The sequence below is a fragment of the Cyprinodon tularosa genome, unplaced genomic scaffold (assembly GCF_016077235.1).
Source record: "Cyprinodon tularosa strain WSP-4 unplaced genomic scaffold, ASM1607723v1 ctg494, whole genome shotgun sequence".
Taxonomy (NCBI): domain Eukaryota; kingdom Metazoa; phylum Chordata; class Actinopteri; order Cyprinodontiformes; family Cyprinodontidae; genus Cyprinodon; species Cyprinodon tularosa.
In genome coordinates this window covers 266,560-293,941 of record NW_024039223.1, presented here as the reverse complement: position 1 = coordinate 293,941, position 27,382 = coordinate 266,560, and the positions used below count along the sequence as shown (strand labels likewise).

Below are 27,382 nucleotides of genomic sequence, written 5' to 3'. Positions count from 1 at the left end.
AGTACGCCATACTCCCATGTGTGATTTGGGGGTAAACAGCTTTTTCTGAATCACTTTGTGGGACAGATTTTTTTTTTTTAATAAATAGGGTGAATCAGTAAGGAAATAATAGGAATTTCAGCTTGAACATTGTTGAATATAATTAATTTTGAAACTGTATTAGAATAGAAAAATTATGAAACCTGCATTTCTTTGTTTTTCAATCACTTAACAAGTTTTCATTCTCTACTTTTTATCCGAATATTTCCAAATTCTAATCTTAACCAAAATGTATTCTAAGAAAACTATAATGTCCTTTTCATCTCTGTTTACCACAGCCTGAACATGCAACCCAAACTGTGCACTCCTTATTATTACAGCCTATGATGATCCTATATCCCCTTAAATCCTTCGAAATATATTAGTCGTTATCTCTTTATAAAGTTATAGGACTGTTTCTTGAACACAGCTTTTATCTTTAAATACTTTCACCCCTGCTCATTTCCTCTGCTTCCTTTTGTGCTTTGTCTTGGATTGCGAGAGCGCGTGCAGACGCACACAGGCTCGTGTGCGCGCGCCCGTAGCCCTTACCAGAGAATAACTTGTAATTCAATTTGAAAACATTCAAATAAATGTTTCTGACAAGTCGTGCACGTGGGTCTGCTTGCGACAGCCTCCCCTCATCTCTCCAAGCAGTGACTGTATGGGGCTTGGCCCTATGTCTCAGTGCGCTATGATGGTCAACCACTTCCACGCGCCTTCGCATCTATACAGCACTTTGCATTTTTAAGCCACTCTGGCTTTCTTTGTCATATCCACGGGGCTGTCATACCCACAGGTTGCGTTGAATTTGCAATGCCACTCATCGCGGCTTGCCTATTGAGGCTGGCACGTGGACAGTTAGCCTATCCTTCCCACTGAGAGGCGCAATTGAATGCTGGCAACACAAAAGCCCCAGACCCTGTCAACTCCCCCCTTCCTCTCTTTTCACTCAAGCATAGGCCCTAAAAGCATGAAGGCCTCCGTCTGGCAGCTCCTTTTTTTATTTTATTTAGCCAGCACCCTGCTCAATATGGCCACTGATGGAGTAATGTCAATCAGGCCTTTGCATTAATTTGTAAACTGAAGTTGGCATTGTTGCAGGCATGCGACTGGCTGAAAGCTGCCTCCATGCAAGCCTCAAAGTACACCAGACTCGTTTATTATCTGCTAGCCCCCTTTAACTCCGCTCGCACGCTATTTCCAACCTATTCATTTTTACAATCTTCCGCTTCCAGAGAGAGCAGACGCGTCGCAAATCCTCGAGATTCCTGCAGTCTCCTGCAAAAGGGGGTGCGCAAACTGTTTGAGTGGTTTGTTTATTTACTCATTTATTTATGTTGCTTTATTTTTGGATGGGGGATTCTATACAGCAGGTGCTGCATTACTTAAAAACAGGTATCAGTGCCAGTGGACTGCCGAGGAAATGCCATGTTACAGCACCCCATACATTTTAGCAGCAGGGAGAGAGGGGAGAGGACAGTGAGGGAGGAAAGGTGAGGGAAAGAGGGAGAGTTTTGTGCAAAAAGGGGGGTGAGTTGGTCATACAGGCTACAATGTAAGAAGTTTGAGTCTCTTCAAAGGAATATAGGCCTATGCTACTGGATCTGTAGAAACTGCGCGTCCCGGGGGAGATAGAGGGGTTGGGGGGTTCATAACCTATCTAACCTCTAAGTCGAAGGGCCCTTAGAGTACATAAAATATGGTCTACTTATTTCATCAGCTATCGTTCTCAAGCAAGAACATCATGAAGGTTTTCAACCGTTAGAAGTTGGTGCAGCCTTAAAATAATAAGAGAACACAAATATACATAAATACGCACACGTCAGATTTTTAAAAAATCCAGTTATAACTTAGCAGAATTTTCCTTTTTTTCTTAGATTGCTAGGGTAATATCTAAATGTGAAAATGTAATTCATTTAGTATATATTAAGATCAGCCACGGAATTCAGCCTATTGACGCCACTAACAAATCCGTGTTGTTTTAATCAGTGGAAGGCGCTCAGTGAAAGCTGCTGCTGCTTGTATTCGCAGAAACTTGCGCTCTACACACAGAGCTGTTTGCACAGTAAGTGTGTGCAAGACAGGCAGGGATTGTCCACGTATCAAAGAACCAACAATAGAATTCTGATGGAGAGAAAAAAAGAGCAATAAGAAACTCAAATGTTTTTTTCCCCCCAATATTATCAAAATCAGGAAACGATCAAACTCATTTTGTGTTTAAAAGAGAAACGTACAAAATGAATGTGTTTATCTGAATTCTGATCACCTTATGATACGATCTCAGAGTGATATAATATGGTCATAGATCTAAATCCAAAACAGTCATCCAGGAGCTGGATAAAACATCCTGGTCAGTTTGACTCACGCTGTTTTATACCGTTATTATTGTTATTTACGAGAACCCACTTGTTTTGAAAACGTCTTCTTACAAGTTTGGAACCAGATGTCACAAAGGCATGCTGGTTCATCACACCTACACTTACATGCCTTTTACTGGCGTCTCTTCATATTTTACAAGTATTTATTCTCACATCTTGTTTATTCTCATTTAAATCATGAACACATAGAGAATGCATTGAGGCTTAAATCGGTCATTCCAGAACACCCTGAAATTTGAAACATTGTGCAAACAGATTAACTTAACTGAGAGTAAAAAAAAAAAGCTAAAATTGTGCTGCATTCCGTAGGATTTATTTCATTTTTATGTGTTCTGAAGTAGCAAAATATCCGTGAGCTGGTAATAAGAGGTAAATAAAACATGCACTAACGCCCCCTTTTAAAAGTAGGCATATCCATTTCTTAGTTAGGCCTACTACATTTTATTATTTTAAATAAGGTAAATCAGCTCGAATTTTACTATTTTATTACTTCTTAATTAAATTAATGTTTAAAAGAGCCATTGGTTTGAGATGTGTTTTTTTTTCTTTTTAATAAAGCCTTATGTAAACAAAAAAATAATAATTTTGCCGACTGCATCCATCCAGTTATGAACTTTATCAAAGTTAAAGCTGCGCAATCAGAACAACTACATATTAATTCTCTGAGGTATTTTTTTTTCTTAATGCTTAAAATATATATTTACCTGTCCAAATACACAGTTAACCGTGATAATATGCAGGTGGCACTGTATTTACGGTAAGCTCTGGTCTTTGCAGATTACAGCAGCCCTTGCAGCGTGCCAGCTCATGTGTTGCTGCTACTGTCCAGCTCTGCGTAAAGGAAAAGCTTTAAACGCGCGATAAATGAAACCACTTTTACTCACATTCAAAAAAATGCATGGTTGTATGCGGTTCAGATCGCTCATTTATGTTAGTTTATAATCCCCTGTTATCAAAAACACAGTTATAATTTTTAATAAGTTTTTTTAAAACGATTACAACTCGAGTTTTTGAGGCGAAAACTATAAACGGCTCGATTAAACTAAGTAGCGTCGCTTTTTGCTGAGGCTGCATTAATTATAGTTATTATTTTTTCAGTTTAAAATAAAAGAAAAAACGCTTTAAAAGTGAGGAGAAAAAAAGCGATCTAAAGGGAGCCTGTGGCTGGTTAACTTTCAGCCTTCCGTCTAATCAAACTCTTACTTTCCGCTCTTCGTAATTCCATATTTTCAATTCCTGATCATTACTTTCCTCTTTTTCCACTTGTATCTATCCATCCATCCCTCCCTCCCTCCCTCCTCTATCTCCCTCCCTCCCTCTCTCTCCCGAGCCTCTCTCCTTTGCTGAATCTTATTGATCCAGAAGGCGGCTAATTAGCCCTTCCCTTCGTGCCTGTGTAATGAAGCACATGCGCACTGAATTAATCACAGCCATTTTTTGCAGGAAACTAATTAGCAGGAATAAAGATCCAAAGAGTTTTTTCTTTTCAATCATCAGATCTCACTTTCACCTCTTCCTCGCTCCCTCTAACACGAGACTCATCGCCTGCTTTGCATCCAAATTATTTTTATATCGCCTTTAACAACTAATAGTAGCCTACCTACTTCGGTTTTTTTGTACACTCCGCAACAACAATGATCTTTCTTTTGCCACCCTAAGCGCAAACTGACCAAAAGGAGACTGCCTTGATGGGATCTTTAGCTAAATCACCACAATACTGGATTAAAAAGCGAGGATCACAAAGCGGCAGCGAGAAATTGTAAGTTTCAACTTTGCGTTTATCTCTTTTTTTTCCTCCCCTCTCTTGTTTCCACGATCCTATTCTCTCGCTGTGTGACTTATCTCAGCCACTCTGTCCGTGGGGTTTACCGTCTCTATTTTCTTGCTTTTGGACCACCGATCACAAGTTCATACTTTTGCTTTTATTCTCGATCTCCTGTTTTGATGATCCGTATCGTTACCTGTGTTTACATGAGCGCTCCGTCCTCTCCTCCTCTCATGAATGGAAGATAAGAAACGGGTGAGACAGCGATCCACTCCGGAGCAGCTGGTTGTAGAAAAACACGCTTTTAAAAACAGATTCGGTTTGTTTTGTTTTTGTTGCTTTGGTGGGATCGGGGGAAAGTGGTATGGAGGGCTAATGGATGTTGAGAGACGTGTTTTTAAAGCACAAATGCAACAAGGAGGTGGGGTACAAGCTGTGGAGATCGGACGAGGGGCAGCGGTAGCTCCTGGTGAGCGCAGCCCAGGGAAGGAGCTCCAAGTCCAGCCTGTGGGGTCCGTGGGCGTCCGGGGAAAAACGGGGAGCATCTTTCGCTGGTTTATTTTATGGATAGTTTTAAGACTTTCCACATCCAGAGAGTTGCGCCACCTTCGTTTTCTTATAAAATCCTCTTCTGGCTGAGGACAGTTTTGTTCTTCTCCGACGTTTCTTGCGTAAAATGTGCAATCCCTCCGCCCTGCCTCAGCTCCTTCTAGCCGAACACTTTTCTCTCTCCCCCCCTTTCAGTTTTCCGCAACACTTTGTCCGCGTTACAGCTTTTTTATTTTTCCAAATTTTACATCAGCTGTTTGCCTCCTTTCGCTGATGTTTTTCCACTTGATTCTCGCTCATTCACTGACGGAGTCACATGCAGATCGATTGACACGCGTGTGTGTTGTGCGTGCGCGCGCGCGCATGAGGGGGGCTCTGCGTTGAGTTGAATGTTGTGTTGTTTGAAAAAAAAAAAAGCACCGGCGTGACAGGAGCGGATCAACAAGACCCCGAACACGGACAGCCTCAGAGTGGGTGCTGCGTGACGAGGGATCAGACATGTGGGTTCAGGGAAGAGACAGGGAGGTTGGCTCTGCTGTCTCCAACTATACTCGGCTACCGAGTCTAACTTTCAAGAGAAAGAGAAACAAAACGCTGCCTTAAACATTGGCCCCCAGGATCCTATAAGGAACGGACAGTTACCAGCGAAAACTTTAGATGCATCCGCGGGTCGCTTTTACCTACAGCCTCGGTTGAAGTGAGGAAAAGGGGTAAAAAAGCCAAAAATACGCAAAACCAGAACGATTCAAACAACTAAAAAAACTATCTGCAATGCAAAAGAGGCCTTTTCTGACAATAACCCCCCTAAAAAAGGCAAAAAAATAAAAAATTTAATTGAGAAAATATACAATTAAAATGCAAAAATGTCAATTATCGTTATATCCAAGTAGTTCTCTTTTCTTTTTGTAAGAGAAAAGCTAAATACGGTCATTTAAACACGGTGATTAATTTTTTTTTTTTGCGCATATTAATGTAAGAAAAGAAAGTAGGTAAAATGTTTTTTGCAAAATGAGCAGAGACGTTGATAGGATGTGTGCACTGTTGGGGGGTAAAGCAGAAGGATGAGGGGTGGTGGGGGTGGCAGTTGTGAGAGTGTTTGCAGGGAGTGCAAGGGGTCTGGGGGTGTGGGGCGTTTAGGTCAGACAGCAAGAAGCAGAGGGGAACAGGGTCATTGAGGGAGTGCAGAGATAAAAAAGAAAGAGAGGAAACCCCTCCAAACAGCCAAGAGGATAATGGGCAGAGAGGTGGTTCTGGTTGGGGAGGAAAAAGAAAAGGTTGATCTGAGTTGTTGAGTTTTATTTTTAACATTGTTTAAATCATTATAAATTTTTGGAAGGGGGTAACTCAAAATTGTGTTCATAATGTTGTCAGCGTCTGCAGGGGTAGGGCTTTTGATTTATTTAAAGATGTGAGCATCCACATTAGACCGGCTTTAATGAAATTAATCGGCAAACGGAGAGAAACTCCATCCACAGATGAAGAGGAGGAGGGGCTGTCAGGGTGGGAGAGCAGAGAGGTCAGATAGCCATGGGCCATAGAGGAAGAGGTCAGGTAAACAGATCCTTGCATTTTATACAGGAGATAGAAGTATAAGGAAATCAAGAAACTTAGTCTCTTAAGAAGTATTCACAAATTTAAAATACTTGTTATAATTTAGTAATTGTGCTTTCCAGTTTTTCTTACACACGCCTTCACACTATAGCTTTATTGGAGTGCACAGGACACTTAAGATTCTTGTGATCAGAAACCTATGGATGCTCTATAACACAGGAAGGCTGCTTTGACTCCCACCCCCCCGAAAAAACAAACAAACAAACAAACAGAACCGAGCAATAGTCTCCCTTCCTGTGCTGTTTGACAGTGAAACACCTCTCCTTCTCCTCCTCCTCCTCCTCCTCCTCGTTCTTTTCCCTTTCTTACAAAACAAAGACAGCACAAATGTTTATTTATTCCACCTGCCTGTTTAATTCTCCTACCTTGCCCCTTTTTCATATGTATATTTAATTATAACAGTTCCAGTAAAAGGTATGGGGATGTCACAGGTTGTATTAATTTCTTCACAAAACCAACTTAGGTGTTCTGTTTATTGCTGGTAGCTGCAGTTTTTAAATCTACACCTCTGAATCAAATTCATTCCCATCAGTCAGTCTAATGAATTAGCTTGATTTTTATTTTGTACATTTTTTATATTTTTATTTATTTGTTATCACAGTCACATTTTAAAGAAATATTTAACAAAATTTTGGTACATTTTAATTTCTGCCAAAAAAGTAAATATTTTTGCAGTTTTTTCTCTTATTTAATTTAATGCTGTGATGTTTGTTTCAATATTTTATTTTATTTTTGTTTGCATGCATTCATGATTGCAAGGGGCATGCTTTTTTGCAGTTTCTATGTCCTACATTTAGTAGCTCCATTTGAAGTGTTATTTATCATTGTTTTCAGTAAAAAAGAAAAAGAAATACTGGTTATGGTTACACGCTGTCCAGTAGCCATTTATTCTGTGCTGTGTACTGTTTGCACTTGACCCACGTCTGTAGCCACATTTGATTAGCGGTATATACAGAAAATTTAGATGCCATTTGTCTGTATGAGTGGGAACACAGCGTCCAGCAGTTTGGCAAATGAGATAAAGGGGGGAGCCGCAGTCGTCACGGATTGGCTTGCATTTTGGTTTGGCGTGAGGCGGAGGTAGGTTGAGGGGGGGGTTATACAGAGAAAGGAACAGTGCCTCTGGCTGTCATACCCTTCGCCTCCGCACACTAGTGCGTCTCCTTCTTCCTATCTTACTCTTGGCATCTCTGCATATTTTCCCTTCTTTAACGACCTCTCCTTGTTTAGGATGTGGCACTGTGTGTTTTGGGGGTGTCTGTGCCACGTCTTCGGTTAGAGGGAGCCCTCTTTGGGTGAGGATCTGGATGGGTGCATACATAGAATTTTCAGCACAGAGACAGAGATCTGCTGGAAAACCCACACATATAGGAAAAATAGCAAATGCTTATTATTTATTAATGCAATTACTATAAATCCCTTATTTGCTTTATTTTAACTCTTCATCCTCCCTGTAATTACCAGACATTTTGCATTAATTTCTGTCTTCGGATACACAGCTCCACAAATAAAGATATGTGTGTAATTGTGCCGAGTGTGTATTCTCTGAAACCAGAAAGCAACACCAGGAGCCTCGTCTCCTCCGCTTAATGGTATGAATGTTTAGAGGAGTGCAGCTGACAGATTTCTTTTGGTCGTTTTGCAGCCGAGTCCAGTAAAAACTCATCTTGGCTACCAGGAATGGTTTGAGCTGCAGAGGTGTGCAGCAGTGCTCCTGCTCAGCACTGTGAGTGGGAAGGATTCGATGGTCAGGTGTGTGTGTGAAGGCACCCAAACAGGGTGAATGGATCCTCCACCTGATCCTTAATTCCAGTAGTCCAGAGTGTGTCTTCTTCATCTGCAGAGAGCACCCCCCCTCTCACACACACACACACAGAAATTCCCCCGCCTTGTTTCCATTAGAGTTCGCCTATTTTTTTCCCTCCTCACTGTGGACCGTTTTATCTATTTGAAGTGAAGTTGGCGGGGTTTCTTGTGGTTTGTTCTTTCACAACATGTTATCGTGTTAACAATCATGGTTAAATCATTGTGGTAGACTAGATTTATGACACAGAAGATGCGCATGTGTCACAGTTAATGTGTGTGTGTGTGTGTTAGTGTGTGTGAGCAGTAGCACCCAGATTTATTTGTGTAACATTTTCTTAAATCTGATTTCTTTAAAAAAAAAATTTTATGTCTCTTCACATCATTTTGGTTTTAATCAATATTTTGGCATGGGTACAGAGAAAATCTGACTTTAGGTGTCATGCAGCAAAATGATTCTGATTTTCTGCTATACATAATGGGGAAAAAAGCTTAAGCTCAAAATATACTTCCTTTTTTCACCCTAACACTGATATTGTCGAGGTGACAGAACAGGGCTGAATAATATGTGAAATATTTATTTTAAAAACTCTGTTTTTTCTAACAATGAATTAAAGCAGATACAGTCAAATAAGGAGAGTATAATGTTCCTCTGTATCCTTGAGGTGAATGTTATTTATTTAATACATATATTAGTTTGATATCAAACCAAGTATTTTGCTTAATACTGCTCTTGTAACATTGGTAAAGTCAGATTTTTCTCTCTGCTGATGTACTGACTCTGAGTCAGAGACCTGTGTGATGCGTGCACTTACATGACTGGCAGTTTTGTGTGTGTTGGGGTTGAGCAGGGTGCTGACTCCATCCTGTTCGAAGCAGCAGGACCAGCAGCAAGCTCATGTTCAGGGATGTGTCTGCAGAAGCTACACATGCCCACATGAGAGCCAGGCATGAATGTCAGCGAGAGCTGCAAAATAAAAACAGAGCTGCACCCCGGTCACCCTCGTACCCCCTACCCCCATGCTGCTCCTAATAAGCCCACCCTTCTTTCTGGACCCTGGAGGCCAACATTCCACCCTCCGTACTGGTGCTTATCATCACAAAGGACAGAATGCATAAAACATGGAGGACGCTTAGATAGAGGCTGCCCAGGTCGCCTTCTTCTCCGTATGCCGAGCCGGGGAACAATGTGCAGTCCCCTCTGGCCTGTGACTCTGACGACACACACGCCATCTTTTTTGTCCTCCCCCTGTTTCTTTGTCATGCTCTTCCTCTGCGTTACTGTGCTCTGTGGAGTGATAACTGGCCTCGCATTGTTTATCTGTGTCTGTGAAATCTCCATTGTGTAACCAAAATGTAAGTGTGCGAGAGAGCGCCTGGCTGTTTGAGGGAGTCACAGCGTTAACAAATTGACGCGCTCTCAGTTGCACTACTCCTGTTTTCATGCTCCGTATTATTTATTTCTTTATGGAACAGAAAAATATTTTGGATCTAGATATTTCAGTAAAAACAAATTATTCTTTATTTAAGTCACAAAGATTCAAAAGTCTTTTTTATATTTTATCCCAGCCTTTTTGCTTTTAAATAATTTAGACAATATTTGACATTTTGGTCAACAAGTGTTGCACCATTAAGCTTGGTTTATATATTAATATTTTTGTGTTTACTATTATATTCTGTATTTCAGTTGGAAATATGGAAAATAATTTGTAAAAATAGTAATAATATAATATTTTCATTTAAAATATTTTTTATTTCCATTTCTACTAGTCTATAACTTGTGTATGCTTATCATTTATAATGAGGCAGATTAATAATTAAATTAATTGCTATGTGATTGATTATTATAATTATTATTATTATTATTTTTATGTCCAGGCCAGAGCTCACGTTTGACTTCATATATGCCACTCTAAAAATCATCTCACAGATTTTGTGTGGTGGTTCATTATCACCCGGTCTCTGTCTGATGGGTCACAGCTACAGGAATGCACTGCTGGGATGTCCTGGATCCCAGCAGGTCTGTGGCACTTCCTCTCTGTGTACCTCACAGCTTACACTCCCCAGGGTTATAGAGAGAAGAAAAGAAAAGAGCGATGGCAGGGGCACTCCTTCTCATACAACCTCTTCCCCATTTTTTTTTCTTATACACATGCACACACATCTTAACAAAAAGAGTGATTCACTTGCAAATGTGTAGTACCCTGTTTGAGGAGAGAAAAGGAGAGAGGGAGGGCCACATATGGAGAGATGTTGAGAAGAAGGCTGGCGTGCAATTTGGTGTGAAGCAGGGATAAGATATAGCTGTTCAGAAAAATAAACAAAAGTGCAAAAAGTATTCATTTTTCCTTATTTATTATTTATTTTTGATTTTGTAAAAATAACTAATCGTAGTTATGTGTCCTAGAAGCTGCTACAAATAGGCAGGGAGATGCTGCAGGACGGGCGGTCGCTCCTCTATCCTCCCCTGAGGCATCTGATGCTGTTGGCTCAGTATCGTAGGCCACTGATCTGCCAGCAGGGAAGGGGTTAAGAAGCAAGGATAGCCCTCTTTTGTCTCTGTGGCCCTCTTTCCCATTGTTGTGGTGGAATTGAGCTCGGTGCACCTCACTTGACCACAGCAAAGCAATAAAATGGCCTCTAAGTGCTGCAACCTCCATAGTCCTCTGAAGTGAGCTCTCTTTCAGCTTCTACCGCTTTATTTTTTTTTCCTCTTTTATTCCTGTGTCAGTTTGCAGGGTATATGCAATGCATAACTACATAACCTGTACATCCTTGCAATCCCTATTATATGTCTTTATTACTCATACAAGGTTAGTCTCTATGATAATAGGCTTACATAGAGCAGTCTTTTTTAGATATGCACACATCTGCACAGTGTTTTCATCAATTATAATGTTAATTTAAAGCAAACAGAACATAGGCATATCAGAAAAAATTATGCAGTTTTAAATAAGGTAAATGTAGGTGTCCAAATAGGACATGTTCTGATAAAAAGGGATAGATTTAAAAAAATAAACCTGGAAAAAATTATAATAATTAACTAAATTAGGTAGAATGCTAAAAACTTTGTGTATATATTCAGTTAAGTCAGTCTGACACTCATGAATACCTGTAAATATCAGTATCTATATAATCTGACCAACCCCAACACATGTTTGTCATTATACAATCGGATGAGAACTGCTAAGGCTAGCAAATGAAAGATAGCCCGCAGATTTGAATGCCTGACCTATTGACGTCTGTAAATAATTTAGAAATTTACTTTGAAAATAGCATATAACCTTTAAGACTGACATTCTCCAAATAATCAAAATGTTTTCTGTTTTAGAATGAGCTTCTATAAAGCTGAGTGTTGGTGCTATTGCTTCTGATTGCAGAGATGATTGTTTATAGCAGACTTCCACCTCTGCAGACATTGTAATTAAAAAGAAGATATACTGCATGTGCGCCTGTCGCCATCCCGCCCCATCTCATCTTGTCAAATAAGCATCTAGCGCTCGCAGTGAGCATGATGGTGGATTTATGAAAGATTCCTCATTGGCTGAATTATAATTGGCACCGTCCGGAGCGTAAACCATTTTTGCCAGGTGTCATGTAGGTCGCATTAAATGTTACGCCTGGCCGCAATTAAAGACGTATTTCCTTAAAGCCACATCATTACACCTTTATGTTTCACTGGTAGGGGAATCTGTCTTTCCACTTGGTGTGCCTCTATCCGTCCCCCTATCCTCTTTTGGATTTTTATATTCTCTCACAAAGCATATATAGTTTTTATACTGGGTCCCACCACACCAGAAACAAATGTGGTTTCTCATTTTCCCTGTGTTAAATGAACAAACATAAGGACCTCAGTCTCTCATAATAAATTGATTAGATAGGAGGAGGCTCCCACACAGCAACAGCAGAAAACAGATATTTATGTATGTAGCCTGAGGAAAATGAGACGTCCTCATCTTCTCTGCACAAAAATACATTGATTTAAAATTATATTTATATATTGAAACAGTTGGCGTACTTAATTCTATAGCTGATGTCTTATCAAAATTAATGTAATAAATATTTGACACCCTGCCCTTCTTGACAGTTTTCAATCCAATTTTCAGCACCACAGAGCTTAGCTTGGACAAGTTGGGTGTGGTGGGGGGTGAGGGAGGTCCCAAGGGGCCAAACGAGGGCTAGACGGTCGCAGCAGACTGGTGACCTCGGCTTTGTGACGTCATCAGCCTCGTCTGGTCACCATGGCGTTCATTTTCTCGCTACTGTTTAATGAATGAGTGTGAGATCCCCAGGCTAGCCTTTGCATTTTTTTCTGCCAAATGGTGACTCTAATAGATGCTTAAGAACATGTTATACACAATAATTATGGTGGCTTGAGTTTAAAGCATCCCCCTGTATCACTTCATCAACTGCTCCATGGCCACAAACCTGCTACAGCTAAGTTTCAGTTTAATTAAAGGCGACATTTTCCAGTGAAGCTCAACATTTGACATTTCAGTTTTACCCAGGTGGTAACGAGTGGTGTATATGCATTGTCGAGTGAAGCGATAAAACAATACGCACACTGACCACACATAGGAAGTCAGCCTGAGGTAAGAGAGAGGCTCAAAACGGATACAGGCTGTTTCAACAGTTTCTCTCCTCTCTTCACATGCTAAGTGCCAATATTTTGACCAGATATGCCCTGCTTTTTCCTTCCGCTCTGCTATCATTACACTCTCGCTTAGAACCTTTTTTTTTCTTCTCCACTGAACCATTTTGGGTAGCTCAGAACAAACAGAAATGGAAAGAAAAAAATCTTTTTTTTTTTCCTTTTCTGTTAATTGCACCATATGCTTTTTTTCCAATGTAGTTGTCCATGTATTTCACACAAGCTTTCTGTAAAGCCGTAAAAAATAAAGACTCCTCTTACTGCATGCTTTTTTTATTTCACCCAGGTGTTTCTTCATGTTGGGTCATGCCCTGACAGGGAACAACAGGCCATACGACAGGTGAGAATTGGAAGTTTAGCTTAAGCTTTGTGGCTGATGGCACCAAATGATAGCTTTTCTTGTTTTGTGGTGACCTTACTGCAAGCAAAGCAGGGTTGACCAGTAAAGTTGCTCCTTGTGGTAAGGATTACCACAGGAAGCAGCCCTAGTATGCATCGGGAGCTTTACACTTTCTCACTCCTAGCGGTGCCTGGAGCAAGATGAGTGTGGGGATGACACAGCTTCTGTTTACACTAAAGAGAATCTGGGCTTTTTGAGGAGGGAGAGAAAAGAAAAGGAGTTGGTCGGAGGTGGGGGAGGGCAGGCAAATGTTTCATCACTTCCTTCCTTTCTTTAAGTTTTCACACATATCCCTTATGAAAACAACACACAAGAGGAGGTTGATGAATCCTGGGATGCAGATAACATTTGTAAATAGGTATTTGTGTACTAGTTGCACCTATGAGGATGCAATACTAATACTAGCCTTCATGTTTTAATCCTGATCAAGAACTAACGTTTATTTCACACACTGTGTGGAGACTCCTTGCTGTACACTTCATGCTATTGCAGACTTGCACAGGTGTGTGGTTGTTAATGTTCAAATCTATATATGTCCTTTACCATATTCCTGTTAGATTTTTCATACAGATATATTAAAAACAGACTTCCACCTGCATTGTCTCGTTGTACCTTGTGGTCTGAGGAAAGTACACTTTCACATGACAGATGGGTATGTGGGCCTTCAACAGGAAGCCTGGCTACAGTGTTTCACAATCTCTCTAGAAACAAGAACTGAGCGACCACACTCTGGTGTGCCATTTGTTTTTGTTGATATAGATGCCAGCTTGCATGTGCTGGGTACAAGCATCGGGTGGAGGGAGGGGGCATCCCCTGTGTAAGTGGACCCTTGAGACCTCCTGGAGGGGTAGAGGTGTGGCAAACGTCTGTTTTTGGCATGGCTTGTGTCAGCATGTTCAGCGTTTGCCTGTGAGGGCATTTATATGCAAATGCTAAACAACCTATTGGGGTAGCTAATTACAGCGGGGGCCTTTGTGTATGCCAGGCAGTGAGAAGCAGGGAGTTTCTAGCACACCGGGCCTGGACTTCCCCTGCTTGTTTACTCATTGTCTTTCCTTATTACCCCCTCATTGACACTCCCCTTTTATGTGGCTGTGCTGTTAGCCTGCTTGCTGGCTCCTCCCCTTGTAGTGCTGGAGTTAATGTAGCAGATTAAAGAGGCAGCACTCTGGCCATGTTCACTTCCTCTTTTATCTGGTGGCCCAACTCCGCTTTACTCCGTTGACATTCTGCCTGCAGCTTTTGGCTAGCCACCACCCATTCAGGGAGGATTCAGCTTTGTAGTACTCTCAGTCTCGCTTACAACTAATGCTCGGCTAATTACTTTGGGTGATAAAAATGCATTTAGGTCAGGTTCTAATGCGATGCAAATTTATGAGCAGGCAGAAGCAAATATTAACTTGTAGAGTGATGGATAGTCTCTGGATGGGGACAAAGGTTCACCTGCATCAATTGTCAAATATGAAAATTTGTGTTTGCTATTATTGTCAGAGTGTTCTTTTATGTTCTGATATTTTTTTGTTTGTGGGGGCCACTGAGACTGATAAACCAGAACTCCTTTGGCTGTTATTCTCTTCTGCTTTAACCAGTATAATGATATGCTTGCTTACAATACCATGATAAAAACATATTGAGAAGTGAGGCTTTGGTTTAGACTAGATGTAGAAGTTGCATTAGATCCAAAGCTGAAAATCCGACAGTTTATCAAAACCGGGTTGACCCGCTAACAATCAGCTTTTGACTCTTTTCCCAAATGTCCGAAAAGCCGCGTCTCACCCCCTACTGGCAAGTGTGTGGCCATTACCCCTTACCACTCTAATGATGGCATCACGCTGAGTGAGCAAGCGATGATGATGTCGACAGTGTGATGGAAATCAGGGAAGTAAATGAGGTAGAGCAACATGGAGGGGAGCCAGGGCGTAGTCAGTATTCTTTATTATTTCGCTCTTTTATCCGTCAGAATCCCTCTCACCAGTGCTTTGCCATGTTTATTGAATATAAATAGAGTTGTTTCGGCTTGTTAGATCAGAAGCTACTGGCACATGTGTTGACATCCATACGTTGCGTTCAATGGTGTCACATAATTTAGCGGGTCAACCCGGCGCTGTTGTTCCCACGGCATGCCGATCAGAGCCGTGGCGATTTTAATGCGGGTCGCTTGCCGAGTCGTTTGACCTGGGTAGACTAGTGTCATTAAGCTTTTCCCATTTCCTCTAAAAGCCAATTGTTCTCGGTTTTAAATGTTTTTTTTCAGCCAGTGTACAAGAAAGGCTAAAGCTGAAACATACATTAGAAGAGATTAGAAACAAGCTATTTATTTGAATAACGTTGAGGCGTCTTCTCTGAATTGGGGTATAGGTTTGGCGCTACATAGGCAACAGAACTTTTTGATTTGGGCTGGTAATTAAAAACAAATGAAGATATTTTCAACACATTACAGGAAAAATCTTGATTTAAAGTTTATATTTGTTTTGGTAGAAAAAGGACAATGCTGTGAGGATTTCTGTAAAATGCTTCATAGTTTATGGAGTTTTCAATCTTTGCCCATCAGAACAATAAAAGAAAAAATATCTACATGTAACCTAACTCCTTAAATACTTAGGGAAACCCCCACTGGAGAAGAGCCTGTATGTGAGAATGACTTCTTTATCAGTTTCTCCATTATATTCTGAAAAACTGTTGAATACATAGAGACCAGCCCAGCTACATTCCTGTGAAATTATTTGTCTTGTCTAAAACAAAGAGAGGGGAAGAGAACAAAGGTCTGGTTTCGTGTTTCTTCTCAGTTTGGTTTACCACCTAAGTTTCAGAGTTGGTTCCATGTTTTGCCACTACTCATGTGCCTTACTATGCAAGTTAAACTTTCGTTTTACATAAGCTTTCACATGAATACATTCATATAGAAATACTTATAAATATGAGATGGGGGTTTGGGGTTTGTTGCCCAATGAAACTAAAATATATCAAAGGCCATGTGTGGGGAAGGGCAACCTCCCAGAAAACAGCTGCCCCTTGCTGTCTCTACCTCTCACCCTGGACTGACAGCAGCTAAAAATATGAGGCCTGCCCAGACCTCTGTGCTGGGAAAGAGGGAAAGAACAGCAGATATACCCTCTGAAAAGCTTTTATTTCTCCCTCTCTTGCCCTCTCTCACTCACGCATATGTACAAGGCAAAATAACGCTATTTGTCTTTGCTTATTCACTCACTCAGCTACAAATAGCAATTTTCATTTCATAGGATCCCTTCCTGCAAACGTACTTCATTATCGTTTGCTTAAATTCTGGTTGTTTTCTTTCTGTTACACTGTTTCATTATCCGTTCAAGGCAGTTTTGCTCAGTTGACCTTTCAATCTTACTCTTTGCCTTCTATACTTTTGTGTTTTAATTTAGCATGTTGCCTGCTCTTTCTGTTTGCATTCCTTCTACTACTCTTATGTAGCACTACCACACATATTTTGCCTTGCCACATTTCAGATACATAACTGGAGATTTTCTACATCTTCCTGGCTTTTCTGGCACGTTCAAACCCCGACAGAGTTTAGAAAGGAATCCAGCTTTCTAATCCAGGATTCCTCTCGTAGGATTGCTAATATCCATGACTGTGTGACCCGAAGAAGCTCAGTAACATCTGCGGTAGCCTATGGCAAGACCCCTGCACTCCCACACCCATTGTGCCCCCTGCTTTTGAGCATTCAGTCACTGCCATTATTTCATTGTTTCACTTTTTTTTTCAGGCCAACAATTTAGCAGTGCAGTTAACCCTCTGCTGTTCAGACCAGGCTAGCTTCCATACTGCACACAGAAGTAAAGGGTAACATAGGAGAAAAGTGGTGGTGGATGGATGGCATTTTTATCTAGGAAAAACTCCTTTGCCCCTTATACTAATTAATTTCTCATTTAACAAAAAAAATTTAGTTGCTCATCTATTTTCTTTTATTCATTTACTTGAGAGTTAAACCCCAACTCCAGAAAAAGGACAATAGAATATATGAACATTTTGATTCTGTAGCACCTCATTAGAGCGAATCACAAGCAGTTCTGAGAGGACTGCTGTTAAGGCCAATGAAACTAACTTTTTGTTTATTTTTTCACGACCTTAGACAGGTATCAGGGTTAAAGTAAGATTTTCATTGAGGCTGTGTCTGTTCACAGGACCTTGAATTACTGCTAAAGCACAACTGACAAAGTAAATCTGTGTCATGCTGGAATCCAGCTAATTGTATTAACCTTTTTTTTTTAAACTGGCTGCCATGTCGCACATGTACTTGAATAAAGCTCTATATTTATTTTCACATTACTTTGTTACTTAATTTAGTAAAATCATGAACAGTTCTTTTGTATCATATCTCATAGAGACAGCTTTAGGAAATTATGGGCATTGGGTAAGTTGTTTTGAAGAAGTAACTTTGATTTCTAAAATCAAATACAGGATTCTATAAAAGTACCCTTAACAGAAGCAATGGCAAACAGGAAACACTGTATGCTAATCTAAAATTTCATATGTCATTGTGTGACAATGTGACAGTAAAATTACATTGATAATCATTGGTACAATAATCTTGACATTTGGAATGATAAGACGATATAACATAATGTCAAAAAAAGAAAAAAAAAGAAAACAAACAGTGCTTTTTAACATTTCCTCTGCTTGTATTCAAATATAAAACAACCAACCTTCTTTGTTACTGTTTAGCCTTTGAAACTCCATAATTAATCCATATTTCAAATAATCGGTGACTTGGATAGCCTCCTTACATCGCCTTTATTGAGACACTTACACACACACCCACAAGAAAAAAACTTTCTCTGTTCAGAGTATAATTCACATTTCACATATAGACTCTTTCATCTTTAAAATCTTGCCTCTGAATTAACTGTACTCAGTGTGAATGTATGATTGTTTGAATAACCACCTTCTTCCTCTGGTTGGTTTGTTATTGTTATTCATCATAAGCCAATCAGCAGAACTTATGCAATTGTTTTCACCCCTTAAGACAGATTTAAAGGAAAATCCACTGTAATGCAACCACTTACACAGCGGGGCAATTTATAGTGATCAGTCATGATTACATACATGTATTTGAATGTGCGGATGGGGCTTGAGAGAACAAAAACATGCACAAAGACAACTGGCAAACTTCACAATGTGACAATCTTCTTATATGCTGTTAATACCCTGTTTTATATTCATAAACCAGGAAATGAGGGGACAGTATAAGAAGACAAATAGCTTAGATGCTTTGATTAAAAGATAACATAGGAAACAATTCACATAGACCTAAGGAACAGCATTTTTTGTGGTTGTTGAATGCTGTTTGTTTAACATTATCATTATGATTATTTCAGTACATCGATAGTTTATATGATACAAACGTTTGTCGTGCTTGTCAGGTCAGATATTGTGAATGTTTAAGTGGAGTTAAGGCTGAGAGGCTTTGGCCATTTACAATCATGAAGAAAGAGGTGGGGCTTATTTCTATTTTTTTATTTGTATGCATATGATGCTCTTGCAGTCACTGGAAAGTGTCCTTAGAATGTTTGGAAAATAACTTTCAAAATCAGAAAATGGTAAGAATATTCAATATGCTTGCATAACATAGAAGGTTTATCCAGTACCGCAAACAGTAATTGGCGGTCTCCTCCACAGTTCGAGCTGATCAGGTTGGTGTTTGTTGGATGGATCTAGAAACGAGGTTATGTTATGTACTGTATAATGCTTTAATGTATATTATAAACACTAGCAATCCATATCTAGTAGCTTTCTTTTCACTCCATTTAACATAAAACAAATTATCTTTTAGTTAATATCAGACAAGGAATTTGTGCATTTCTATAACTGCTATGTTAATAAAAATCGACTTTAATAGAAGCGGCTTTTAAGGTTTAGATCTATCACTAACGACCAACAGCTTTTACCTATGGGCCAAGCTTTTTCCATAGGCATAGTCTTTTTTCAAAATGTATTCCATACCCTCTACATTCTTTGTCTTTGACTGATTTCAATAAAGGTTTAATTGAATTAATTGTAGATTCTACTTCCCTCATTCCTATGTTTAAAGACATGTTTCAGGATTTCACAATGGTTTAAAAGGGCTGGGCTCCATAGAGCCAAATTGGATCTGGGTATGTAAATACTCCTTTGATGTTTAATGAGAAACAAAGTTAGCTAATTATAGCAGCTCTGAGAAACATGAGGAGGACAGTGGGAAATGTTTCCATCACTCCCTAGCTCTATAGATTACTGCCTAATTGCCTCAATCGAATCAGGCGGAGACATTAGCCAGAGAAGCAGGGAGTGAGAGAGAAACATGGGGATGGGGCTGATTACACATATCCGTCGGTGGCTCTTTAGATAATCCAGCAAAGGACCAGCAAGCTGGCCGCTCTGACTTCGTATGAGACTGTCTGTCTTCTTTAGACAGCACGTCTCCAATGGTTTGCATTGCACCCCTCCCCCACTGCAGTTATGAAGGTGAGGATAGCAGGGTACTGTTTTCTCTCCTGCCACGCCAGCCAGCTGCAGAGGTGATTCATACACTCATGCGGAAGTTTTTCCAACTATAATTACATGTAATTCTGACACATGTTTATGCCTGATTTTACCAGACAGCTTTTCTTCTAATGACAAAGTAGTGCAGAGCTTCCGCTTAAACATTTGTTATGACAATGTTCTTCTACTTTATGATTGTATGTGGTAATTTTAAGTACAACCTGGAAAACATACTATCTTCGTTTGTCTGGTCTTTTCACAAACTGAAAAAACAACTGTGTTTTACCATATACTAAATGTAGGCATGAGAGACTTAACTGATAGTCTTGTTTATTCTGGGAATTCCTTTAATTCCTGTTAATGTTGGTGCAGGAACAAAAGCTGTAAATGTGCATCCTGCATATATTTTGGCAGGGGGCACAGGGAATAAGATCTTCTACTGGATCCGTTTCATTCTCAGAGCACAGTAATATTAAGGTCAGCTGTCCAAAATGATCTCATGTTAAGGAATTGGCGAGTCAGCAGGGTCAAAGCAGAACCGCCATGACAACACTTTCTCCACGGTGATAACGCTTGCCCTCCTTTTCTCCCCTTCACTCCTTTTGCACAGGAACAGCAGAGAGGGACTAGACTATATCTGCCCCCTCTAACTCTTTGTAAGAATGACAGTATATTTGTCTGTATCGAAATCTCACCTTTCAGCTCTGACAAGTCAGTCAAATCTTAAAACTTCTGACTACAAGAGTCAACATGAAACCTGTGGATATGGATGTTATATAGATGGATCTGTTCTTGAAAATTTCTTTGCTTAGTTTTCAAAGAAGGATTAAATGGACCATTGCATGAGAGCTAGTAACACTATGGAACCCAGATCCTAGTAAAATCACCTTTTTACAATTCTGTAAAATTAGACTTTAAACCATTAATGGTAATCATGCAGAAAGAGCCTAAAGTGTTAGGGTGTTTCATTTGTCTTGGTACTTAGCATTGGTTCTTAATCTTTTGACTCTCACTAAGTTTTTGTAATTTAAAGATGTTTAGATAGACCAAATCATCATCATTAAAGCAGCTGAAAACTAAACTTTCTATGTCTTTGGCTTGCACCTTGGTCATGTGCAGCAACCTACAGTGGGTGTTAGCAGGCTACAGCTTATCTTTGCATTCCACACTAAAAATCTTCTAAATATGTTCAGTCTATTTAATTTTCTCCTTCTTGCAGTACTTTCACACCATATCATTTTGCCTCCCTCTCTCTAACTCACGCACACACATGTTCCTATAATTTATGGCTGCCGGGTCCTTGATCAATTGATAGCAGGGAATCCTTTGGTAAATAGAGTTTTAGACACATTGCCAATAGACCTGTGCTATTGATTGGTGTGTAAATTAAAAACTTAATCAGGTCTCTGAGATAAGATTTATCTGCGTTCCAAGCAAATTACAGGGCTGGCTTGGAGACATAAAGGAAGGGCCAGTTGGCAATAGAGCACTGCCCCCTTTTTGGTGCCAACACTTGGGTCTTGATCCTCAAGCAATCACACCATAATTGCCAATGCTTACCAGTATAGGCGGCAATTTACCTCATTGAATCCTGCTAACTTTCTTATGTAATGTACCTCATGTGTAACATGGCAACTTTGTCCTTATTCAGTAGATTAAGTCTTTACTTGTAGTTTAAAGAAGACCAGCATGTTGGTTTTGTATCTAAGAAGCAGTATAAGGCCAAGATGTAGATTTAGTTTGGCTGACTAGGTTGTTCATTCATTTCTTGATTACTAAGTTCTGTTTACACTCAGTCAATAATCTTTTTCAGCCCTCTATTTCTGAATCTGATGAGAGATGCAAATAATGAAAAGCCATGCTTTACTTTTTTGATTATAATCCTATCTCCTTCAGATTACTTTATAGCACAATACATTCATGGATGTTCATACAAGCCCATACTGTTATCCATACTTTATATGTATTAAGACAATCCTTGGGATTGTGTATTGATCATTTTATGGATTTTCACAGTAATTGCTAAGGGGGAAATTTTCTGTCTCTGTTCTTTTTCATTATTAATATTGGGAAATCTGTATTTATACAACACGTCTGGGTATAATTTAATATTAAAACAAACAAGTGAACTTTCAGTTCACACCAGCAGATACAGAACAGCATGTAGTAGAACATGGATAAGACATAATTAGAGGGACCTCTACAGGTATCTCTGCAGTCTCTAATTAAAACATATACTTTTTTATGCTATGTGATTAAAACCAGAATTAGGCTCCTCTCCAGAATTATAGCACTTCTAATTAATACTGCCTTTTTTTCTTACATAAGGTAGCCATAAAAATGACATTGACCCCATGAAAGAAAGAGAGATAAAGGTAAATGATGATGGAGAGCAGATTGTTGATGAGCTGTTTATATAGATAAATATAATAAAGTGTGCAATACCCTTGAGGGGTGTCGTGTTAAAGGAGACTATTTGAGCATCTTTCTGGTTTTGTGTCTTGGATAAATATAGGAGGTCTCCAAAAGTGTGACAATGCATCTCATGCAATGGCTACATAATAGTGGCCAAGATCTCCTTTTGTCTGTTTGTGGGGGAGGCCGAGAACATCAGTAATAGGCTTTTTGCCTGATAAGCCCGGAAAATACTCGTTTAGTTAGTAAAAGTGCAGAGGGATCTTGGCCTGATAAACCCACTGTTTCCTTCTGTAATACCCAACAGCTAAAATCAATAGTTGGGATAATTCTCCTGCTAGTCGCCCAGTCTTTTTTGTCTGCAGCCTTCTCAAACCTGCATGGGTGCTTTAGAGGGTTGTGTTTATTAATTTCATAAGATCCTTGGATGTAACTTCATTTTCTCTGAGTTAGCACAAATTTTACTTAATTACAATGATCATTGCCACAGTAGTGCAACTGTAATCCACCGTGTACAAAGTTGTTCAACGCGTGCTGCAATACCTGGCAAGTGTTTTTGTTATTTTGTTTGCTCAAGGGCTCATATGATTTGAATGAAACTCTATGAATTGGTTCAGTTTTTTCCTCTGAGTAAGTGCATGTATAAATCTGGTGGGAGGAAGTATCTGTCAGCACTAATTCAGCGCTGCATAGAGTTTTGTGCTCTGTCAACACACATGCTCTATTTTCTGACAGAGGTGCTTGATTAGACTTAAAAACACAGCACAGGTAGTGCCTTGAACAAAGCCACAGGATTGAAAGGATCCAACTGGAAGCAAGAGAGGATTGTAAAGACTTAGGGTGGCAAATGCAATGGGCTGCTGTTGTTGATGAGACATATCATTATTTCTTTTGCAAAATATCATTCTTTAAGCTTAAAGTTTGAGTATTACGCTCCTCTCCATACAGCCCGTGGCAAAAGTACATAATCAAACCTGGGAATACCTCAAAACTCTGCTTTTCTACCTTAGCTAATGTTATCATTTAGCTGACATGCTTTTACACAGTTGGTTTATCCATAATCTTTGTAGCCATCATAGCGCTTCTGTAACACATGGCTTCAGGTGTTAGTCCACTTCGGTGGTTAGCCTGCGACATGGTTACCTAAAGTGCAGTGTATTAAAAAGCAGTCAGGGTCTGGGATCACAGTATATCACAAGAGGAGAGGCAGCGATAAGGCGGGCCTACCCGCTAACAGATCAGTGAAGGTTACTGACATATCACAGAGTGAAAGCAAGTGCTGCACCCATAGCCATTTATCAGTAGTGGGTCCAACATAAAAGGGAGTGAAAGGGAGGGAGGGGATAGGCATCGCATCTTCCCAGTGATGTTTGGGGCTCCACTACTGACTCCAAATATCCAACCAGATCGTTTATGGACAGTAGTGACCCTCATATGCTTAGATACAGTATTAAAATTGGATAGCTTTTACAGTTAGCAATGAAACCTAATTCGAGAATTGCATAGTATCGGGTTTTTTTCCTATTTTTCATTAGTTATTTTTACTGTTACAGTAAGTCAGAATGAAAATTTTAGCAATGAAACAGCAAAATAAACATGTTTTGTTGTAATACCTTCTCTGTTTTCCCTGCTTTAATGGTCATTACAATATGTTTCTTATACCTCTACTCTCTTAAGCTTTGTCTGCTTTACTATTGTTATATTAAGCTGTTAATTTGCAAAAATATACCTTTCGAGGCCCATACCTAAGAGATGATACTTACAGGTATTGTATGAGTTCCATTTATCAGCTGCCTGGGGCACAGTGTGGAGGATTTCCCCCAATGGGTTAGTGTGTAACTGCTCTGTCAATACATGCTTGTCAAGTCTGGGAGAGTGTGGAGGAAAAAAGGCCCCTTACTTCAACACACTGAAGCCACTTATTGAGCAGCCAATAGCTATTTACCTCTTGACGGTGGCAGGCAAAGAAGGAGGCTCAGTGAGGCAGGAGGAACTCTGCGACTCACTACACCACCACCAGGATTATGTTGCTGCTTCTGCAGGTTGCCCTGGCCAGTGCCAATACAGTGTGAGGAAGCAGAACCAGTGGCTCAGACAGGGACAGGGAGGTCTGTGTTTACATGGAGCAGGTTGTTCTCTCCTGGCTCCCGGTCTTTGCAGGTTCTGGCTGTGTGTGTGTGTGCAGCTTGCTGCTGTAAAGCCTTTCTTCCTCTCTGGAATCTTGGTGTTGACAGAGCACATCTGGGTCCTGGGAGAGCTTCCAGCTTGCTGGTTTCTCACATGTATACATAAAGCAAGAGGGAAGGTAGGGCGGTGAGAAAGAGAGATAGAGCACAGACTTCTGTTAAAGAGCTGTGTAAATCTACCTTTTTCTCTGTTCACTAACTGACCCATGGACACATTTTTCAGTCTGTTCCCCTCTGTTGTTCACCACAGGCACCCAGGAGTGGTATTTTTAATAATGAATAGTTTATTGCACGCTTCTCTTATCATATCCGGCTTTGATTCAACAAAGACAAAAATGCTATCAATGTTTTTTCTTTCTTTTCTCACTTTGTTTTCTTAGACCTTCTTGCTCTATTGAAAGACCATCCTTTTTGTTGGCTGTGGAGATCGCTGTCGGTGTGTTCGGAGTTGCCGGTAGCCTGTCAGAACTTGTCCTGTATAACTGAGTCAGAGCGATAAGTTAACTCTCAAAGCACTATTTTGGAAGAAGAAAGGTTAGCCTAATAAGCTAATGGGTGCCAGATATGCATATATAACTAAAATTCCACACTTTTTTTAAATAAAAACTGTTTCCTCATAAAGCCCACACGTTAATGTTTTCCAAGCATATTGAGTTAAAGTGATATGTCAGTTTTGCCCAAAGTAAGCTATACAAGAGAAGAACCGTGAGATGACCTGCTGTTAGAGAACAGCTGTGCAAACACTGAGATGGGGGGGGAGAGAACAAGAAAAACACATTATATCAACATTTAAAAACAGTTGCTCTGTAATCTGGTATTACTTCCACAAGCTAAGGAGGGGCCTGTGTCAAGCCAAATTGATCTTGGATACTGTTGTGGCAGGAGAAAGCCAAGTGCTTTGGAAAGGTTGGCCGAAGATGTGAAGGTCTGCACACTCTTCCATGGGGCTTATACCTAATCACTTTTGTGCTTGTGAATATGACCTACTGCAACAATCTATTCCTGAAGTTTAGATGACATGGGCTAATTTGAGCAGAGAAATGATATTCTCCCTATAAGCTACCTTGAAAGTCCCTACACTTTCAAACTCCTTTTGCACTAAACTTTAGTTTGTGTGTGTATGCCCTTACATTTTTTGCACACACTATAAGTAAACTGACTTTTTATTATGGGAAATTCCTGTTGAAGTTGAACAGAGAAGGGTCTGTATAATGGGTTTGTCGCTGATGGCATCATCGTGCATAATTACTGCTCAGAGTGACCCCGAGGCATGCCTCTGTTGCAGTCTGTTTCGGGTCAGAAGATGATGGCCCATAGAACTCCTAGAAAGAGCATTTTTTTGTCTTGTGTTTGCAGAACAAATTGTGGAAGTTTTAGCTGAGGTGGAACATTGTCAAGCAAGGTTTTGGGTGACTTGGGAAGATTAAGCCGAGACAGATTTGGCAGCCATCCAGATTGACACGGCACAAAGATGGGAAGGGAATATGGCTAACAGAGAATTAACATATGAGAAGACATGACTAGGCGCCTGTTAGTGCAGCACAACTACACTTACATACACTTACACAAAAATTCCACAAACACACACTAATGTAGAGGGTATAAAAATCTTGGAACTTTGTTAAATCTTACAGAAGCATTGGTGTACAGTGCAAGCTGTGCACATGCATGCCTCTTCCTGTTCGGTCCTCGTGTGTTTTTATGTGTTTGTGTGCGCTGTAGAGTGGTTCAGGTGCGGTTAATGTTGGCACCAGATCTTCACGCCGGCGGCAATAAACAACAGAGCAGGCAGGAGGCCAGATGCAGCTCCACAAACTTTTAACCTCTCCCTCAGCTAATCCCTTGCCACACTAGTAACTCTTTCTTTTTTTAACTCCTCCTTTCACCTCTCACTTGCTCTCTGTTCTTTATTTCTCCTCCTACTGCCTTCTCCTCTCTCTTTCCCTCTCACCCTTTAGTCCTTCTCCCCTTTTAACTGAAGTCAGCATAGTGACCTCTAAATAAAGGCTGGAACCACTACAGCTGTTACCAACTTCAAACAGCCAGTGGCTCAGATTGGAGCCAGTGCTGGTGTTAGGGGGAGAAATAATGTGCCTATTAAAACTAACAGATTTACTCTTTAGGTTCCCTAGGCCTGAGATAACCACACCAAACTAGGATTTATACTCTCATAAGCTTAACCAGAACAGTCTTTGTGAAGCAAGCTGTTCTCTAAGAGAAAGTATAAAAGAGTTCTGTTGTACCTGTGTGATTTCCACATATTGATATGATCTTTTCATGGTTAAGGGTTGTAACAAAGGGTGATTTGGTGCCAGTTGCATCATTTGACTGGACATCAACTAATCTAACTTGCATGCAAAACCACTGAAGCCTCTAAAGGATAAAATAGGGCTTAGTACTCAATTCAGCAATGTTTTTTATGGTGATTTTTTTTTTCCTGGCAACCACAACAAGAACATGCTGAACGGCTAAAGAAATGAGTAGTTCAGCTGTGTACACTATAGTTTTTAAAAACAATCTGCTGCTTTATGAATTATAACCAACTCCCAAATAATTATCCACACCAAGACTGCACTTATAAAACTTATAAAAATTGATTTTGGCCCCTTTTAAAACACAGCCCCAATGTATTTCATTTGTAAATGTAGGACTCAAATCTATAGTTTAATAATTTATTTGTTTTATGTGTGTCTTTCACTTTAGAGGAGAGGTTTATTTTTCTTCTTTAACAGTTTTTTTTTTTTTATTATTAAGTAGACTTCTATTTTTAGAAATGAAACTTAGAAAAGTAACCATCCAAGAAAAAAACTTTTATATACTGGGTCATTCAACTAAACATACGCTACCAGAGGATCAAAATGCCCTTTTTTGTCTTATTCCCATTTAAGCATCAATTATCAGACGTGGAAATGTTGTCTTGACTAGAGATTGACCGATTAAGGTTCTTTTAAAACCAATTAGATATAGATTATTTTGACATCAGTCAAACCAATTCCCAATATGTTCTCCTAATTTTGTAATTATTATTTAGGCCCAGATTGCTTACTCTTCCTCCATTTACATGATAAAAATAGCACAATGATTACATGTTACACAAGTTGCAATAAAGAA

At 39.9% G+C, this 27,382-nt stretch overlaps 1 protein-coding gene and 1 long non-coding RNA gene across 5 annotated transcripts in view; one reads left to right on the top strand and one right to left on the bottom strand.

Moving 5' to 3' along the window:
* The window catches only part of LOC119794832, a 47,683-nt gene extending 42,553 nt beyond the window's left edge, over positions 1-5,130 (bottom strand). Inside the window, exon 1 of the long non-coding RNA XR_005282264.1 lies at positions 4,361-5,130. This is a non-coding gene — a long non-coding RNA (uncharacterized LOC119794832). The remainder of the gene's footprint in view (positions 1-4,360) is intronic.
* Positions 1-27,382, top strand: part of zfhx3 (zinc finger homeobox 3) — a 237,105-nt gene that overhangs the window by 96,602 nt on the left and 113,121 nt on the right. For 2 of the 4 annotated variants that reach the window (XM_038302539.1, XM_038302536.1), the window contains exon 1: positions 3,753-4,158. The exons of 1 other annotated variant lie outside the window; for it this stretch is intronic. The gene's annotated coding sequence lies outside the window, so the exon portion shown is untranslated. Of the gene's footprint in view, positions 1-3,752; positions 4,159-13,097; positions 13,119-27,382 lie in introns of those variants that run through there. One more of the 4 variants, XM_038302538.1, reaches the window with a different exon arrangement.